General features: G+C 44.6%; 1 long non-coding RNA gene across 1 annotated transcript; it reads left to right on the top strand.

Moving 5' to 3' along the window:
- The first annotated feature begins 242 nt into the window (after positions 1 to 242).
- On the top strand, positions 243 to 2,780 carry LOC139624909 (uncharacterized). Its single transcript, XR_011691774.1, has 3 exons — positions 243 to 365; positions 451 to 655; positions 1,104 to 2,780. It is a non-coding gene; the product is annotated as an uncharacterized lncRNA (long non-coding RNA).
- The last annotated feature ends 4,358 nt before the right edge of the window (positions 2,781 to 7,138 follow it).

Raw genomic sequence — 7,138 nt, 5'->3', positions numbered from 1 at the left:
TGTTTACCTCAGCCATAGTTCATGTCAGCAGTTTAACCTCTGCTTTACTAACCTGCAGGTAACCATGGCAACGCTGCTGATGCTGCCGCTGAATTCACTCAGTGGTACCCCTGCAACTTACCAGACGACCTCTGACACAAGTCCTGCCTCATGGTGCAGGTCTGTGGTCTGTTAACCTGCAGGTGATGTCATGAGCTCCTGTTTCCTAGCAACATGTTTCTAATGCTAAACTGCACTAGTTTGAAACAAGCTGACAGACACGAAGAACTTGATTCTTACTTAGAGCTGCTGCAACGCAAGCTGAGTCTCTGACCTCAGACAAGAACCCCGACCATGACTCTAATCCAGATCTGAACTAGTTTCAGGTTTGTTTGTTTTTTTGTTTGTCTGTTTTGGAGCCCTCTGCAGCTCTGAGGCTCACTAACTGATCACATTAAATTTCACTCACAGAGAGAAGCAACAGAAGAGCTGAAGCCAAACTTCACTTTCCACAGAAAAACAAAAGCCCGGCTCAGTGTTTAGTCTCCTGCTCGTCTCTTTTCTTTTCTCTCAGCCGACGAGACAAAGAGATTCTGGGAGGGAAACAACCAAACCCAGCTGATCTGGAAATTCCTGCACTGGATTGTTTTTTAGCTTTGACCAGAGATGACTCACGGTGGGTAACGACTGCACGCTCTGCTGTGGATCACACACACACACACACACACACACACACACACACACACACACACACAGCTCAGGCACACGGGCAAAATATTGCATGCAAACGACAGCACACACCCCAGAACATACACATAATTAAGGCACATGCAGAACATACAGAACACACACACACAGATCACATATACACACACGTGTGCATCGTGGAAAAGGCTGGAAAATGAAAGAATTACCGCATAAAACAGTCACAAAGGACACTTCAGTAACTATAAAAACAGACACGCTCACTTTCATCAGCTGGTTTTTATTTCAAACACAATGACGACACACTTCAGTTAGTCTCATGCAAATTAAACCATTTAGTGCAAATGTGTAGGCCTCAGTCTTCTCCAGCATGTTTTCACATAAGGTCTTCACACGCAAACTCATGTGTCTCCGCACAGTGAAGAGGGTGTGTTTCCAAGTTCACCGTCTTCAAGGGGCTCAGGTGGTACAGCAGGCTGGGTGCTGATCCCTGGGTTGGTGGTTCGATTCCTGGGCATCTGGTATAACAAATATGCAGACGGTGTCTCGCTGTGGTGACATCAACAACCATCCATCCATACATTATCCATCCATTTTTCAGCCACTTATCTGAGGTCCAGCCTCGGTGGCAACAGGCCCCTCTCTCCAGCAGCCTCTTCCAGCTCCTCCTGGAGGTCCTGAGGTGGTCCCGGGCCATTAATCCCTGCAGCCTGTTCTGGGTCGACCTCAGGGTCTCCTACCAGGTGGACGTGCCCAGAAGCCTCCAATGGAAGGTGCCCAGGAGGATCCGCACCAGACGTCCGAACCACCTCAACTGGCTCCTCGCTCAGACACCCTGTGGAGGGAACTCATTCCAGCTGATTGTATCCTTGACCTTGTTCATTCAGTCACTACCCAGAGGTCATGACCTCAGGTGAGGGTCTGAACAAAGGTCAACTGGTAAATCTTTTGCCCTCAGGCTCAGGTCTCTCTCTCTCACCAGCTGAGGCTGATGGGAACATCATTAACTGCAGGTGTCTGATCACAACCCAAAGATTTGGCTAAATTAAAATGTGACCTGATGGTAGCGCTAGATGAGAAGTCAGAGGATCACCAGGGCTAACACAGTTCATCCTGAAGGGAACATGAACTACGTTTCATCACAATCCATCCAACAGCTGTTGAGGAGAAACTCACACTAACATCATAACACAGCTAAAAGCTCCTCTGAAGGAGCACCTGTTCTTATTTTGTTGAACATATTCATGAGTTACAGCATAAACTAGACGACACAGTGAGTCTCTGTGGACATTGTTGATCAGATTCTTCTGTAGAAAAGAAGTTTCGCAGGAATGTGGCAAAATGAGTAGAAATTCTTCAGGATTTTTGTGCTGCGATTTGATTTGATTCGATTGTGTTGTTTAATGTTGTTCTCCCACCACAGCGACCGCGCACTGGTTTTCATGAGCAATGTTTTCCCTCAGTTGCAGAACAAAGTGTGAATCTTGAAGTCTGCAGCTTTAACTGTGTCACAGTGAAAACACACACACACACACACACACACACACACACATACACACAGACCTTTTCTTATTGTACCTGTCCAGCAGATATACTGCCACTCAGGGGGCAGGGCGTGTGCAGGTCCAGTAAATAGACAGAGCCTGTTGAGAAACCCTGGAAACAAGGAAGTGATGACACTGATAGATGGAGGTTGTTTTTATTAAATAATTTGTTAGATAAAAAAAGTGAGAGAATGCACCTTTAACTTTGGTTTGTCTGTGAGCAGTTAGTCAGAGTCTGCTCTCGCCAAACCCTCTGTGGTCTGAAGTCAGGCTACTGTTAGAGCAGTAAACACACCAGGACAACAACACACATCCTTCCAGGAATGAACCCGTGTGTGTGTGTGTGTGTGTGTGTGTCTGTGTGTGTGTGTCTGTGTGTGTGTGTCTGTGTGTCTGTGTGTGGGTGTTCTTGTACAAGGCCCAAATGATCTCATGCAGATAGGAACCTTACAAAGATCCCAGAGTCAGAAGACTGTTTTTCTCCACTCTTTGATGATTATTAGAATAAAGTTTTTTCAGTTGAATTTCAGGATCATTATGTGAAAAGATGAAGATGAAAAGGTCGATAAAAGATGAATAACAATAATAATAATCAACAGATATAACAAGTGTTATGCTGTTTTCAGCCCCTAACCTTGCTCCAGTTGTTCTCTGTTTTTTCTGTTTCTATTCTCCTCGTCGTTTTCCTCTCATCCAGGTGGGTGGTGGGTTTACAGTTTTAGGATTCGTGCAGTTTTTTTAGTCAAGTTCAAACACTTTCCTCCAGATGCCTCAGTAGCCTGGATTTGCTTTGCATTACTGTTGTGTGGCTCAGATTCTGACTGTAGGTCCAGGAATCACTCATTAACCATCTTTCAATTAGGATTATATGAATCATGTGGAGAATGAAACTCTGTATCTGTGGAGCCTTTTAGCCTCTTTTAGCTCACTTTTCTGGATCAGCCTCCGTCCTCCATCTGCTGAGCAACAAACAGCAGCTGGTGGAGACCAAACACAGAGCTACAAGAGCAGGAACATTGGACTGAAACTCATTAGGTGACACAAACACAGTCTGTGATTTACAGAGTAGGAATAAGGTAAAATAAAATACTGACTGGTTCCTACACTGTGGGAAAAAAACTTTTTTAACTTGCCCTCTTCTGCCCCCCAGTGGTCAGATAAAGTGATGACTGCAGCTTTAACATCGAGGTCACAGCTGAGGATGGAATGTGACGCTGACAGCAGGCTGCTGTGTTTTCATCCTGGTTGATAGGTGAAAATAACACAGGTGTGGCCTGCTGTAATGCCACACACACACACACACACACACACACACACCTGGCTGTCTGTACCTGCTGTAATAAAGCCACAGGTAGCAACAAGTCTCTCGTGTGTGTGTCAGTGTGTGTGTTGCATCACCAGGATTCCCCTTAGGAAGAAAACTCCTGCAGGTCTACATCAGCCTGGGTGTGACACAGAAAGTAGTGGACAGTTTTATTTGCATCAGAATCAGAATCAGAATCAGAATCAATACTTTATTGATTCCCCAGAAATTAGATAATCACTGGCTGTGCTCACCCTTATCATGACATTGTAAAGCATGGCTCCTGTTGCCTAGCAACCTTGACAACAACTTTTTTTTCACTAAAACTTGAGGTTTGCAGGTCCTTGGTTTTAACAGTTGTGCCATTAGCTGTTGAACTGAGCTGAAACACAACACTGACATTTAAAAGATGGGAGTTTGTTCTGGTTGCAGGATGTTCGTCATGTGTAAATGTTTGGAACCAGGTTCACAGTGAAAGATCTGCAGGAAAATACTGCAGCGTGTCTTTGTCAGTTAATGACAAATATCTGGGAGTGATGTTTCAGATATTTGATGTGTCTTCAGTCAGGAAGGAGTGCAGAAAGGTGAGGATGTCCATGCAGAGGGGAGGGGGTTGTTGCGGCTCTGATTCCCTGTATCTGTAAACATCACTGTGCTCCGCTGGAGGAAAATAGAAACTGATTTATGAGCAGCCAAAGGACTGGGAGATAAAAACAGGTATTATTGGCCATTTTCAGTCTTTTCAGTCATTTTCAGAAAGAGAAGCAACCAAGTTGAAGACTAAAATCTTAGACGATGCAGTTCATGGTTAGCATCCTAACCCTTTAGCCGGGTGGATGCACCTTGATGTGCATGAAAATCTGTGCCATATATAAATGGATGTATTTATCAGAATATAAGCAGGGAGAAGAAAAGGTTTTTTGTGGGTGTAAAGAGGTGTGAGTGCACCTCTGCCGAGGAGACGTGAAAACAGCGAGTGCAGTCGACACGAACCGTTTCCTCTGCAATTTGCATGAATCACTGTGTTGTTTTCCCTTTATCTCTCTCACATGTTGTGCGCTCCGATCATTTGCTGCCTCTGCCAGCAGCCTATGAATATGAATTTCACATAAATCTGGCAGTTTGTAGCTGAGAGGTCTCACTCTGCACCAAAGCTGGGCTGACCGATGAACACTCACTGAGTCACTGAGTAATAAAGCCACGAGTTTGATCTGCACTTTAAGTTTGATCTGCTGCAGTTTAACTGGAACACTGAGTTACAAACATCACAACACACACACACACACACACACACACGTACACGCACACACACACACACACACACACACACACGCACACAGCACAAGTACTTTCTCTGACTTTCTCAGGGTGATTCAGACAATTACTCATGGCTCACACGTGTGTGTGTGTGTGTGTGTGTGTGTGTGTGTGTGTGTGTGTGTGTGTGTGTGTGTGTGTGTGCGTGTGTTTGTGTGTGTGTGTGTGTGCGTGTGTGTGTTCCCAGGTCATACTGTTTGTCTGGCCGTCTGTGTGTTTGTGCGTGATGATGTGATGTGTGGGTGGGTCGACATCAGTGTGTGTGTGTGTGTGTGTGTGTGTGTGTGTCAGTGCGGGCTGTACTTGAGGTAAAGATGGGCATCTCAACAGTCTGTCTGACAGAGTGTGAGAGAGAGAGAGACACTCTCACTCTGAGCTACTTTGGTAGAGAGACATAGAGACAGACATAGAGAGAGAGAGTATGTCACCCGACATATCCAAGCCCATGTCTGACCCTCCAATCATCACACCCTGAACACACACACGTCTAGACAGACCATCTGACCAATGCACATGTATACTGTATACACCAAAACAGACAGACACACACACACACACACACACACATGCACAGATGGCCAGACAGAGCATGTGGTCTCTGCAAAAAACACCTAAAAATATGGAGATCACATGAAAACCATCATCACAGAAAGCAACAAACACGAGACACAAGATGGAAAGATTAGATTAGCTCCCTTTAATTAAGGTGCTGAATCCTCATGCTCAATGGTGTAATTAGCATTTTGGGGGTGGGAGTGGGGGGTGGGAGTGGGGGGGCATTGAAATCTCTCTGAACATTGTTTTCCTGTCCGGCTGCTGTGGTCCACATGAGAAGAGATCTGTTGTCATGGTGTGTTCACAACAGTGAGCTTCATGAGCAGCGGTGAGTGCCGGACTGTTTTTGCCCTGGGTCTTGCCTCTCAGGCTACAAACAGGCCGTCGCTCTGTAACGACAGAGGTTGTTTGGCAAACGACATTTCTCATATAAAATCTGGTAAATAAACACTGGCGGGGCCTCTACACAGTCCTGGGGACCAACACAAACAAATGAAGGGCCAGACATGGTAAATTCAGTGTAATGATTCATCAGTACAGTGACAGGGTAATGCCACACTCCCGATCCAATTTTAAGCTACTGTTGGCAAAACTCAGCACTTCCTGTGTTTTTTCACATTAAAAGCCTGCCTATAGGGCAAGACTTTCTGTTTAACATTGTTGGGTGAAGGTGAAACAGCTGACATGACTCTGTTGCAGTCCTGAACTAGTGCTGTGTAAATTATTATCAATTATGCTGAATTTATCAGGGCACCAGGTGAACATAGAGATACCAGTATAAGTCACTGAGAGTCTGAATTTATTATCCTTTTTATCCTGTCTTTATGCTAAGCTAAGCTAACCAGCTGCTGCCTGCAGCTACATCAGTGTCAAACCGATGTCGTGTTGATGGGTCTAGTTTCCAAATTGTTAAACTATTCCTGACCTGAAAGGTAACCCAACCTGAACATCAAGCTTTCCTGCACCTATTTGGACAAACATACTCACTTGTCCTCTACAAAATAAAATCCCAACCCAAGTCACACGTCAGCTTCAACCTGCAGAACAGTCACATTCCTCTTGTTCTGCACATTCCTCTGCAGGTTAACAGATCCCAGACCAGCCTGGACATGTGCGAGCTGAAGAGATGATTTATTACATTTACAATCTGACTTTTGCATCAGAGAAACAGAGGGAGGGCGAGAGAAGGAGGACAGCCTTTGATTTTAATGTGGAGAGAAAGAAGCAGAGTCAGTAAAGAAAGAGGTGGAAGTCAATAAGTTGCTGCTGCTCAGAGGACATGTTATAACCTCTTGTACTGTAAATGCAACAATGGCTGAAGCTCTTGGTAAGACTGGTAAGTAAACATCTGTTGATGCTAACGTTAGCTATGTTGCAACTGCTGAACTTACAAATAGCTCCTTTAAGAAAGAGGCTGCAGGCTGGACGCAGTTTCTGAGCTGAGTACTTTCACTCAAGTGCTTCACCTCAGTTCTCCCAGTTCACTGTGTTGAGTTTAATGTTTAACAGAAAAAAACATATGACAAGTTTATAAAATACAGAAACTGTCAAAGATTAAAGTAGCAGCTCCTGGTATCTTTGCATTTTGATGCCTTATCTTTTACCTTTCTCACTTTATTAAACCATGATTGGATAATAAGCTCATTACAGTGACGTGCACTTCTACACTTCAGACCTGTGTCACGTTGAAAGTGATACAGAAATGATTCAGGTCCAACAATCAGATTGTTGTCAT

This window comes from Trachinotus anak, unplaced genomic scaffold, assembly GCF_046630095.1.
Source record: "Trachinotus anak isolate AG129_WGS33_773 ecotype Australia unplaced genomic scaffold, CSIRO_AGI_Tana_v1 ptg000009l, whole genome shotgun sequence".
Classification (NCBI taxonomy): Eukaryota; Metazoa; Chordata; class Actinopteri; order Carangiformes; family Carangidae; genus Trachinotus; species Trachinotus anak.
The sequence above is the reverse complement of the archived record's forward strand: the minus strand, read 5'-3'. Positions and strand labels throughout refer to the sequence as shown.